Source organism: Hemitrygon akajei, chromosome 15, assembly GCF_048418815.1.
Source record: "Hemitrygon akajei chromosome 15, sHemAka1.3, whole genome shotgun sequence".
Classification (NCBI taxonomy): Eukaryota; Metazoa; Chordata; class Chondrichthyes; order Myliobatiformes; family Dasyatidae; genus Hemitrygon; species Hemitrygon akajei.
In genome coordinates this window covers 63,432,118-63,445,130 of record NC_133138.1, presented here as the reverse complement: position 1 = coordinate 63,445,130, position 13,013 = coordinate 63,432,118, and the positions used below count along the sequence as shown (strand labels likewise).

The 13,013-nt window shown below is 44.9% G+C and overlaps 1 protein-coding gene and 1 long non-coding RNA gene across 4 annotated transcripts in view; both read left to right on the top strand.

Moving 5' to 3' along the window:
* Window positions 1-13,013, top strand: part of LOC140739409 (uncharacterized protein KIAA0232-like) — a 62,371-nt gene that overhangs the window by 27,495 nt on the left and 21,863 nt on the right. The gene's annotated exons all lie outside the window — the stretch shown is intronic.
* Window positions 11,130-13,013, top strand: part of LOC140739410 (uncharacterized) — a 972,090-nt gene continuing 970,206 nt past the window's right edge. Inside the window, exon 1 of the long non-coding RNA XR_012101625.1 lies at window positions 11,130-11,644. This is a non-coding gene — a long non-coding RNA (uncharacterized lncRNA). The remainder of the gene's footprint in view (window positions 11,645-13,013) is intronic.

Below are 13,013 nucleotides of genomic sequence, written 5' to 3'. Positions count from 1 at the left end.
CACGTACAACATTTAGGAATCTGAAATCAGACGAAGCCTGTGAGGGAAAAGAAAGAACCAGGAGAGAGATTGAAAATATGACTGAATGGTGCCATGGCAACCTCTTATTCAATGTCTGTAAAAACCAAGGAGCAGATTATTGACTTCAGGAAGAGGTAATCAGACATCCATGAGCCTTTCCTCATCAGTGGTGGAGAGGGTCAACAACTACAGACTCCTTATCATTTCAGTGGACCTATCCTGGGCCCAGCACATAAGTACAATGAAAAAGAAAGCATGGCAGTGCCTCTACTTTCCTAGGAGTTTGTAAAGATTTAGCATGACATTTAAAATTTTGATGAACTTCTATAGATGTGTGGTGGAGAGTATATTGATTGGTTGCATCACAGCCTGGTCTGGAAACACCAATACCTTTGACTGGAAAATCCTACAAAAAGTAGTGCATATCAAGTAAAGCTTTCCCCCACTATTGAATACATCTACACAGTGTTGTTGCAGGAAAGCATCGGGGTCCTCCACCACCCAGGTCATGCTCTTTTCTCACTGAAGCCGTCAGGAAGAAGGTACAGGAGCCTCAGGACTCACCGCCACCGAGTTCAGGAACAGTCATCAACCATCAGGCCCTTAAGCTGAAAGGGATCACTGAACTTCCCTTGCCCCATCGCTGAAATGTTCCCACTACCTATGGACTCACTTTCAAGGACTCTTCATTTCATGTTCTCAATATTTATTGCTTATTTACTTATTACTATTTCTTTTTGTATTTGTACAGTTTGTTGCCTTTTGCACAATGATTGAACTCCCAGTTGGTGTGCTCTTTCATTGATTCTATTATGGTTATAATTATGTAGTGGATTTGAGTATGCCCACAAGAAAATGAATCTCAGAATAGTATATAGTAATATGTATGTTGTGGCGACCCACTTTCTGCGCAGGTGAACCGGCTCACAAATAGCCAGCAAGCAGGGGGAGACTTTGGTAATGCACCTCTGACGTCATTTCCGCCCGGAGAGGGCGGGCACTAGGGATTAAAATGCCAGCGCCACGAAGTTTGAATAAACTAGTCTCCAAACGACTTACCAACTGTGTGTTGTTATTTCAGCGCTGTGTGTAGCACATCACTACATTGGTGACCCTGACAGTCCAAACGGGATTTGGACCAAAGATGACTGACTCTTCATCTGTTCACGCAGTTTCGCTAAAACTGCCGACTTTCTGGACGCTGCGACCATGTGTGTGGTTTAGCCAAGCAGAAGCCCAGTTCCAGATTCGGCAGATATCTTCCGATTCCATGCATTACTATCACGTGGTGAGTGCCTTTGACCAGGAGACAACCGCACAGGTTGCAGATTTCATACAGTTGCCCCCGGAAGAAGGCAAATATGAAGCATTCAAAGCACTGCTCATTGGGACCTTTGGCCTCTTACGGTGTGAGCGAGGTGCCCGCCTGCTTCACCTGGACGGTTTGGGAGACAGACTGCCGTCAGCATTGATGAACGAGATGCTGGCCCTGGCTGACGGACACAAGCCCTGCCTCATGTTCGAGCAAGCGTTCCTAGAGCAACTGCCCGAGGACATACATCTGCTGCTGGCCGACGCGGATTTCAGCGACCCCCGGAAGGTGGCGGCCCGGGCAGACATGCTGTGGAAAGCCAAGAGGGAGAGTGTGGCATCCATCAGTCAGATTACCAGGCCACGCGCCCCAATAGCGGACCAGACCAGGCCCGGCAGGGGTCGCACACAACACAGAGGCAGGAGTGAGGATGCCAGTGAACAGTGGTGTTTCTACCACCAGCGGTGGGGCACAAAAGCCAGCCGTTGTCACCCGCCCTGCAAGGGCCAGGGCCAGCTGCCGCTAATGACTATGGCAGCTGGCCACCAGGACAGCCTCTTGTACGTCTAGGACAAACAGTCAGAACGCCGCTTCTTGGTCGACACCGGAGCGGAGATCAGCGTCTTGCCCCTGACGGGGTACGACACCCGCAACAGACGGCCGGGACCCACCCTGAGGGCCGCAAACGGCAGCACAATACGGACCTACGGCACCTGCACAGTGCAGCTGCAGTTCGACGCCAGCCAGTTCACGTGGGACTTCACACTGGCCGCCGTGGCCAACCACTCCTGGGGGCGGACTTCTTGTGAGCTCACAGCCTGCTGGTCGACTTGCAAGGGAAAAGACTGGTACATGCCGAGACTTTCCAGACGTTCTCCCTGGGTGAAGCCAAGTTGCCGGCCCCACACCTGGACTCCATCACGCTGTCGGACAACAAATTCACCAGAATCCTGGCGGACTTTCCATCGATTCTGGCACCGCAGTTCACGGCAGCCATGCCCAGACACGGGGTACAGCACCACATTCCAACCCAGGGACCAACCCTCTACGCCCGCGCATGAAGGCTCCCCCCCGGAAAAGATCTGCCTGGCGAAGGAGGAGTTCAAGAGGATGGAGGAATTGGGGATCGTACGGAGGTCTGACAGCCCATGGGCCTCCCCCCTGCACATGGTGCCCAAAGCAGCCGGGGGTTGGAGACCATGCGGCGACTACCGCAGACTGAACGAGGCGACCGCTACCCCGTGCCGCACATACAGGACTTTGCAGCAAACCTGCATGGGGCAAGAATCTTTTCCAAAGTAGACCTCGTCTGGGGATACCATCAAATCCCGGTGCACCCTGAAGACATCCCCAAAACAGCACTCATCACCCTGTTCAGCCTGTTCGAGTTCCTCTGAATGCCGTTCGGCCTGAAGAATGCCGCACAGACATTCCAGCGGCTAATGGACGCGGTGGGACACGACCTGGACTTTGCGTTCATCTATTTGGATGACATCCTTATAGCCAGCAGTAGTCGCCAGGAGCATCTGTCCCACCTCTGCCAGCTCTACTCCTGCCTGACGATCAACCTGGCCAAATGCCAGTTTGGTCTTGATACCATCAACTTCCTGGGCCACCAGATTACCAAAGACGGGGCAACACCTCTGCCCGCCAAGGTAGACGCGATCCACTACTTTGGCCGGCCCAACATGGTCAAAGGCCTGCAGGAGTTCGTTGGTATGGTGAACTTCTACCACCGTTTCCTCCCCTCAGCAGCCCGTATCATGCGCCCTTTGTACACCCTGATGTCGGGTAAAGGCAAGGACATTACTTGGGACGAGGAGGCCGCGGCCACTTTCGTTAAAGCCAAGGAAGCCTTGGCAGGCGCCGCGATGCTGGTGCACCCCAGAACGGATGTTCCGACCACCCTCACGGTGGATGCATCTAACACAGCAGTCGGTGGGGTGCTGGAGCAGCTCATCGAGAGGCACTGGCAACCCTTGGCGTTCATCAGCAGGCACCTATGACCACCCGAACTCAAGTACAGTGCTTTCAACCGGGAACTGTTGGCACTGTATCTGGCAATCCGGCATTTCAGGTACTTCTTAGAAGGCAGGCTGTTCACCGCGTTCACGGACCACAAACCGTTGACCTTCACGTTCAGGAAGGTGTCCGATCCCTGGTCGGCTCGCCAGCAGAGACATCTGTCCTACATCTCCGAGTACATGACGGACATCCAGCATGTCTCGGGAAAGGACAACGTCGTGGCGGATGCACTCTCCAGACCAGCTGTCCAGGCCCTGTCCCTGGGGGTGGACTATGCAGCACTGGCGAAGGCGCAGCAGGCAGACGACGAGATGCCCAGCTACAGGACCGCAGTCTTGGGTTTGCAGCTGCAGGACTTTCTCGTAGGCCCAGGTGATAGGACCCTCCTGTGCGACGTGGCTACCGGCCAACCTCGCCCCATCATCCCAGCAGCCTGGAGGTGGCGAGTTTTCAACTCCATACACGGTTTGGTGCACCCATCTATCAGGACAACCGTCCGGCTGGTCTCCAGCAAGTTCGCGTGGCACGGACTTCGCAAGCAGGTCAGTGAATGGGCCAGAACGTGCGCGCAGTGCCAAACAGCCAAGGTGCAGCGGCACACTAAAGCCCCGCCGCTGCAGTTCGAACCCAACCACCGGAGGTTCGACCACATTCATGTAGATATCGTGGGCCCCCTACCAGTGTCCCGAGGGGTGCGGTACCTCCTAACTATGGTAGACCGGTTCATGAGGTGGCCAGAGGCGGTCCCGCTCACCAACACATCTGCCGATTCCTGCACCCGAGCACTGATCGCAACCTGGGTAGCACGCTTCAGGGTACCGGCCCACATTACCTCCGACGGAGGCGCCCAGTTCACCTCCAGCCTGTTGGGAACGCAGCTACACCACACAACTGCCTACCACCCACAGTCGAACGGACTGGTGGAACACTTCCACCGTCACTTGAAGTCGGCTCTCATGGCCCGCCTGAGAGGACCTAACTGGGTGAACGAGTTTCCCTGGGTCCTGCTTGGAATTCGTACAGCGCCCAAAGAGGAACTGCACGCCTCGTCGGCCGAGTTGGTGTACGGCGCACCCCTGGCCGTCCCAGGAGAGTTCATACCAGCCCCAAGGGGGCAAGAGGAAGAACCTGCAGCAGTCCTGGACAGGCTACACGAAAGGCTCGGCACCCTGGCCCCTGTACCAACTTCACAGCACGGACGGACCCCGACCTATGTACCCAAAGACCTGCAGAACTGTAAGTTTGTGTTTGTACGAAGGAGCGGACACTGGGCACCACTACAGCAGCCGTACGAGGGGCCATTCAAGGTGATTAACAACAACGGGTCCACGTACATTCTGGACATTGGGAGGGAGGAGGTTTTCACAGTGGACCGACTCAAACTAGCCCATGTGGACTTGGCGCAGCCAGTCGAGGTTCAGGCACCGCGGCGCAGAGGCAGACCTCCCAAACAGAGGCTGATCCAGACTGTGGATGTTGGGGGGTGTATCGCCGGTTCTGGGGCGGGGGGTTATGTGGTGACCCACTTTCTGCGCAGGCGAACCGGCTCACAAATAGCCAGCACGCGGGGGGAGACTTCGGTATTGCACCTCTAACGTCATTTCCGCCCAGAGAGGGCGGGCGCTAGGGATTAAAATGCCAGCGCCGCGAAGTTTGAATAAACTAGTCTCCTAATGACTTACTGACTGCGTGTTGTTATTTCAGCGCTGTGTGTAGCACATCGCTACAATGTGATAATTGAACTTTAAGAGAACTTACCAGAGAGTCAGGAAAGATCAGGAGGGGCCATGAAGTGTCCTTAGCAAGTAGGATGCAAAGACTTTTAGTACATATTTTATAAGCAAGAATGTAACTCGCGAGAGGCAGAAATGCTGAAGGACAAAGGAAGGAATTTATGTTTAGAGTCAGAGGAATTGAGTGAGTTATTAAATGAGTACTTTGCATCTGTAATTACTGGGAGAAGGGCATGAATATAGTGAGATTGATGGGGAAAGATTGTTCATATTTTAGGCCATATTGATGTCAAGAAGGAGATTGTTTTGGAGCACATTAAAAACATCAGGTTAGATAAGTCCCAAAGGCCTAATTAGATTCATCCCAGGTTATTGAGAGATGAGATTTGCTGGGGCCCTAAGGCATAACTTTTTATCATCTTTAGTCAGAGGACTGGAGAACAGCCAAAGATGTTCCTCTTAAGTCGAGCAATGGAAACAAAGCAGAAAATTATAGGCCAGCGAGCCTCTATCAGTGTTGGAGAAATTATTTTAAAAGTAAATAGATAGAATCTGTTTTCATCTAGAAAAGCATGGCTTTGTACAGAGGATATGTCTACATTTTTTTAAGGAAGTGACAAAGATGATTGAGGGTAGGACAAATCTGTAAGTCAGTTTAGAATTTTAAAGAAATAGATCTGGTAGTTCCATTATTGTAGCAGAGTATCCATATATGTGGTAAATACTATCGTTTATGTAAACACATTTCATATTATAAGTATATGACAACCGGTAAAGTCAGTTGAAGCATTGGTATAGAGAAATTGGGTTAATTTCCTGGTTAGCGGTTTTTTTGTGGCATTTTCTGAAATAAGACACCCGTATCCTAATTTTTTTTTGGAAAAGAGGTGTTGATGAAATCTCGGGTAATTTAAACTTCAAACCTGTGAGAATGATCTGACGTAGAAGAACTATAAAATGGAGTTAAAAATATCCAAAAACATGACATAATTAGAACTGGCATTGTGAAGGAAAGGGGGCTTATTTATTGGTCTTGGCTGTGTTAGACCTGAGCAGTTAATACTTTTTGTAAATAGAAATTCATTAAGCAAGAAAGTTGCGTTCCTGATTGAGATATTTGCTTTTTAAATTTCTTTACAGAATTTTATTCCTTGCTATCAAATATAGCCAATTATATATATTGATCTTAGTCTATCTTTAGTGGCGATATCTTTGTACATCTGGTGAAATTTTAACATATTTTAAAATACAATGCTTTTTTATATAAATCAATACTGTATGTGCCAAAAAAAAATTCTGCTTCCAGCAAAAGCAGAATTCTTGAATGCGCCTGCATTCAAATAGTGTATTTGTTCTTGTTCTGTATATTAGGACTAGAGATCTTCAATTGTCCTGATTTGTAAATGCTAAGGAGTAAATTCACATACAGTATGTCATGCTCTCAATGAGGAGACACATTTAAATTAGGGTAAATCAAAGAAAGAGCTCCAGCATAATAGCATCAAATCATCAAACTTCAATCATTACACTGGTGAATTTATCTGTAATTTATGCTCACTATGACTACTTTTATCCTCAAGAATTACGCTGCAGCAACTATTTCATGTTGAGTTGAAATAAAAACAAAATTTCTTCTTTACATTGGTATTGAAAATTAATTGCAATTTTATCAATTTTTGTAAATAGAAATCCATTAACCAAGAAGGTTGCATTCTTGATTGAGATATTTTTGCCCAGTTTTATGGTGTTTAGAGATGTAAAATCCTTTTTTATTGGATGTTCATCTATTCCTGTTTTCATCCACTTGTAACTCATTTCCTTCATACTTGGAGTTTCTTTCGTTCATTATGTGTTGTGTCATATGATGTGAGTGTTCATGGTCTTTCCATGACCATGATTGTTCTTGGCAATTTTTTCTATAGAAGTGGTTTGCCATTGCCAGCTTCTAGGCAGTGTTTTAACAAAACTGGTGACCCCAGCCATTATTAATACTCTTAGGAGATTGGTGTCAGTGGCCACATAACCAGGATATGATATAAACCCACTGCTCATACGATCATCCACCTCCTGCTCCTGTAGCTTCATGTGACACAGAAGGGGGGGAGGGGGGGGCGGGGGTTAAGCAGGTGCTACACATTGCAGGCTAGTGGAGGGAAGGAGCGCCTTACACTTCCTTTGGTAGAGAAGTATCTCCACTTCACCATCTCCTTTGCAGTATTCCATTCTTAAAAACCTCATTGATAAAATGTGTGATGTCAGATTGAAAGATCCATATTAAGACAGCAGTAAGACACTTTCAAGGTAAATAAGCTGCGGATGCTGGAATCTAGAACAAACACAGAAAACTGGAAGAACTCATTGGTCATTTAGCAACTGTGAAGGCATAAAGTGTATGTCAATATTTTAAATTGAGACTGCATAAAAACATAGAAAATAGGTGCAGGAGTAGGACATTCAGCCCTTCAAGCCTGCACCGCCATTCAGTATGATCATGGCTGATCATCCAACTCAGAACCCTGTACCTGCTTTTTCTCCATACCCCCTGATCCCTTTAGCCACAAGGGCCATATCTAACTCCCTCTTAAATATAGCCAATGAACTGGCCTCAACTGTTTCCTGTGGCAGAGAATTCCACAGATTCACCACTCTCTGTGTGAAGAAGTTTCTCCTCATCTCGGTCCTAAAAGGCTTCCCCTTTATCCTTAAACTGGGACCCCTCGTTCTGGACTTCCCCAACATTGGAAATAATCTTCCTGCATCTAGCCTGTCCAATCCCTTTAGAATTTTATACGTTTCAATAAGATCCCCCCTCAATCTTCTAAATTCCAGCAAGTATAAGCCCAGTCAATCCAGTCTTTCTTCATATGAAAGTCCTGCCATCCCAAGAATCAATCTGGTGAACCACCTTTGTACTCCCTCTATGGCAAGAATGTCTTTCCTCAGATTAGGGGACCAAAACTGCACACAATACTCCAGGTCTGGTCTCACCAAGGCCTTGTACAACTGCAGTAGAACCTCCCTGCTCTTAAACTCGAATCCTCTTGCTATGAATGCCAACATACCATTCGCCTGTTTCACCGCCTGCTGTACCTGCATGCCCACTTTCAATGACTGGTGTACAGTGACACCCAGGTCTCGTTGCACCTCCCCTTTTCCTAATCAGCCACCATTCAGATAATAATCTGTTTTCCTGTTCTTGCCACCAAAGTGGATAACCTCATATTTATCCACATTAAATTGCATCTGCCATGAATTTGCCCACTCACCTAACCTATGCAAGTCACCCTACATCCTCTTAGCATCCTCCTCACAGCTAACACTGCTGCCCAGCTTCGTGTCATCCGCAAACTTGGAGATGATGCATTTAATTTCCTCGTCTATATCATTAATATATATTGCATCAGGACTGAGAGGGAACAGGAATGATTGCTAGGATTTAACTGTGACCAGCAGTTGGATTAAAGGCTGGTAGGTGATTTGGGTGGGGGGTGGGGGGGGGGAAGTGATGGTTAGATAGAAACAGGTGTGGTTGAGAGGATAGGAGGACTAAACAATAGAGGAAGGAAACTAGCTAGATATGAGTGTTAGTCACTGCAAGTGTACGTGTACACATACAGACACCCACCCCTGCCCATTAACTCCTCCCCATATTCATCCCTTCACTCTCACTATCTAGTTCCATGTGCCCATCTCAACAACTTGTGCCTTTTGCCTCCTTGGGTGTTAGTTGACCTGAGTTTATCTGTTTTGTTTTTGTTCTGTGTCTTTGTTCTAAAGTAGTTTATTTACTAATTTCAATATTCATTGATGTAAAAATAACTTCTGTTATAATTTTCAGGAATGATTGTTTCTAACATATTCATTTCAATCAGATATTTTTAAGAGATTTCATGCCTTTCATGTTGCCTATAATGATATGTTTAACTTAGCCAGAAAACTCTAGGACTGAGTTAATTATATTTCACCAGAAAGTTTTAGTTATGAACTTTGACACTTATCTCCTACTGCACATTCAAAAGGTAGTGCACAAAATCCTATCTAGAAAAAACAAAACCTACATCAGCTAAAGACAAGATAGACGGGTAAGTAGCCTGCTAGGCATAAGAAAGAGTGAGAATTAGGGCTATGCCTTAATCAGGTGATGGAGTAACATGTAAAGGTGGTGAAAAACATCATTTGAGGCCAAGGTTTTCGTTGGAGGCCTTGATGGGTTTTAGGATCAGCAGCGGCCTCAGGTTTTAATGAATGAGCCTAAAGTGGTACTAGAGGTGAAGTTGGGGGAGGAGCAATTAAAGCCTAAATAGGGACTTAACCTGACACAAGTCTGAGACTTCTGTTGTAAAAGATGGTTGTTCCAAGGATAGCTTATTCTAAGGTTTTATGAAAATGTTTCACCCTACCATATGTATCAATAGCTCAGAAATTTTGTTATGATGTAAGAAGGACTCATGCCCATTTGAACTTCTGATGAAGTGATGCAATATGTCCTTGAAATAGTCTTTATTGCATATCTGAAAAAATATCAATTCTCAGGCTGCGTCCACACTAGACCAGATAAATCCGTAACCGAAGCTTTTTCTCTTCATTTTGACCCTCCGTCCACACTGAAACGGCGTTTTCCTCCCCTGAATACGGAGATTTTCAGTAACGCTCTCCAGAGTGAATAAATCTGAAAATGCCTAATATCCAGCATAGTGTGTACAGGGTAACTGGCTATTTTTAAAACCGCTGTCATGATGTGCCACAACAAATGTTGGCGGCAGCGTGGCATTTCACTGTTATCTTGAGCGCAACCTCCAACACTACAACAATATCTGACAATAGATGTGTAACAACGTAATGTAACATTGTATGGAAATACAAGATAACACTGATGCAGACATGTTTTATGCATTTAACAAGGTGCTTTATTAATGTATTGCTTGTGCAAACATTCAATAGATGCAATTGTCACTTTTGCCCAGTAACTCGTTTTATTGCACGTTAAATACAGCAGAATAATACAGAAAGACATGGCAAAAGTAAAGGCAAACAAATGAGGTAACAGCAAATTTCACTTTTGCCCAGTAACAAGCCTTATTGCATTTAGTTGTAGCTGTCGTCCCTTTCATCAGTGAAGAGACTATGGCTGTAGGAAATGTTTCTGGACAAACGTGCACCAAGTCTTTCGTTTCCTCTTCACTTGTTTTCTTTGTGTCCTGCGCATGCCCAGTAGGAGGAGATTCGCCCAAATACCCATTTCAATGTGGACAGAGGTATTTTTAAAAACGCCTACTGTGGACACCTGTTGGTTTTTAAGCAAAACCAGAGTTTTCAAAATTATCCGGTCTAGTGTGGACGTAGCCTCAGTTTTGCAATACTGAAGAAGTGCTTAGCTTAGCAATGAGTAAAGGTTTATCTATCTAGGAATGTTCAATTAATGCATTTCAGTTTCTTCACACAACAAAACTGAACAATTGTTTTCACTTTACTGGACTAGGAAGAAATGGCAGCAGTTCTGACTGTGATTGCAGAGCAGGGAATAGTTTGGAGTAAGGGGTTGTGGTTCAGTGATTTTTGCTGTTTCATTCTCTCCACCACAGGTGTTCAAGCAAGCCTCACTCCCTGCTGCTGTGCCATCTTCATCTTTAGCACATACTCAATAGCCTGTCCACCTGTTTTAGCTCAGTTGAGTCAAATGCATTTGCTGCAAGTTCTTTAACTTTCCTCAATGTATGCACAAATATGGTTCCCTGTGAGATTTTCATTTTATGGCCGTGAGGTTCCAAAATATTAAAAATAGTCCATGGGAAATTTAGCCAATCATTAAGATTTGGCATGTATATAGTGCTAAGAGACATGTTTTTAGTAAGTTAATTTGTGAAGTTTTAAAAGCTGGTTTACTGTAAAATTGAAGTACCGTAGATTCCGGACTACAGAGCGCACCTGATTTTTAGCCGCTGGCACTAATTTTAGAAATAAAATCATTTTTTTAAATGTAAAGGCCGCACCGGATTTTAGGCCGCAGGTGTCCCACGTTGTAATATGAGATATTTACACAGAAAGATATTACACGTGAGGATTTTTTTAACTTTTAATTAAATCCATATGGTAACAAAAACAAATACATATTGCAAATGCTTTTTTTCGAACCGTGCCCGTACGCGGCTACTTTTAAATATACGTTGCGTATACTTCTTTACTGAACAACATTCCAATATCTCCTAACGACTGGTAAAAAATATATATACTGCAGCCTACCAGGAAAAGTTATTGATACCTTTAACTTAAAAGCAGAGTTCGCTCGGATCCAAAGCCGCTCGCGTAATGCCGCTCCCCCCTCCTTTCCGTTTCATCGCAAACGGCATTTAAAAGCAGATTTCGCTCAGATCCAAAGCCGCTCCGCCGCTCGACCCCCTCCGTCCCGTTTCATCGCAAACGGCATTTTCCCACAAGACGCCGCGAAACCGGGTGTGTCGTCATAGCATCCCGCGATGTAGTACAGAAAACAAATATAGTTTAAACTAAGAGGGTAGGTAGCACAATGCTTCGAGTGTTTTCCATGTTGATGAGGGTGAGTACAAATGACTGATTTACAATAATTTAATTGTGAAAGTGCGCTTGATTTATCGTACAATTTCATTGGACCTCTGTGAACTACTCATCAATTTTATTGGTCTACTGTTACGAGGCAAAATGTTTACGAGGCGGCATGAAAAAAACCTTGCATTAGCCGCATCGGATTATTGGCCGCAAAGTTCAAAGCTGTTCAAAATGTGGGAAAAAAGTAGCGGCTTAAAATCCGGAATCTACGGTAAATTATAGACATAATGGATCTGAACTGTATCAGAATCATAATTGCTGTTACTACAACTTGTTATATGGGCACTTTGTGTTTAAAAATGTACCGTATCTCTTCATTCCTTCAAGCCAATATTCAGTAAAATTCTTTAAACATTACTTAATATTTGCTCATTTCTTCCAATTTTTTCTTAAAGTCTGTTACTCTCTAAATCACATGCCACCAGGTTTGTAGTTTACTATCATATTTGGGTAACTGCTAAACAGGAACATAAGCAAGACTTGATAGAAAATCTTTAGTCATCATTTTCAACACACTTTACATCATCATTTTTTGTTTATTTTAAGCACACACAAACAAGTGGAAAGCTATTTTTTATTGCATCACACCATCTTCAGTGTGAGAAAGTGCTTTAAATTATTGCCTTTAATATATTGATCTTTACCTAGGCATGTCAGATAATTGTTGTTTCTGCATTCATCCTTTCCTGGCCAGGTTACAAACATTTCTCATGTTGCTACATTACTTGGTGTATATGTGAATCTTAACATGACTTGCATAGCTAAATCCAGAGAGCTGGCATTATGCTTTTCCTTTTAGAAGGCCCAGCCAATATTTTCCTTTCAATACGTATAGAATTTAATGGCTGACATACGTGTGTATATATTTCATTTTCATCTTCTAAAATAGTTCATCAAGCCAATTTATTTAAGGGACAATTAGTCACAAGCAAAAATTGTTCATCCCTAAAAACAAAGTGAACTTAAAGTGATTGAATCTGAAATGTGTTTGGTCCTTGTCTGCATTTGTCTTTTCAAAACAGGAAAACTAGTCAGTGGTCTTTTTTTGTGTGTAGTGGGTGAATTGTGACCATTAGTAAACATTTTCATCTTGTGATCATTTCACAGCTACACCAGGTCATAATCTTACCCGGAATTCATGGATACATTTTGGTTCTGCTTATCAGCATGAAAACAAGCTGATTTATTTCAATTTAGTGACACAGTGATACAGCTAGCAGAGCTGCCGCCTCACAACACTACTGACCTGAGCTCAATTCTATGGAGACGAATGGACACTCAGTGTTCCATAGATGCTGACTGACTGGCTAAGTGCCTCCAGCTTTTTATGCATTGCTCCA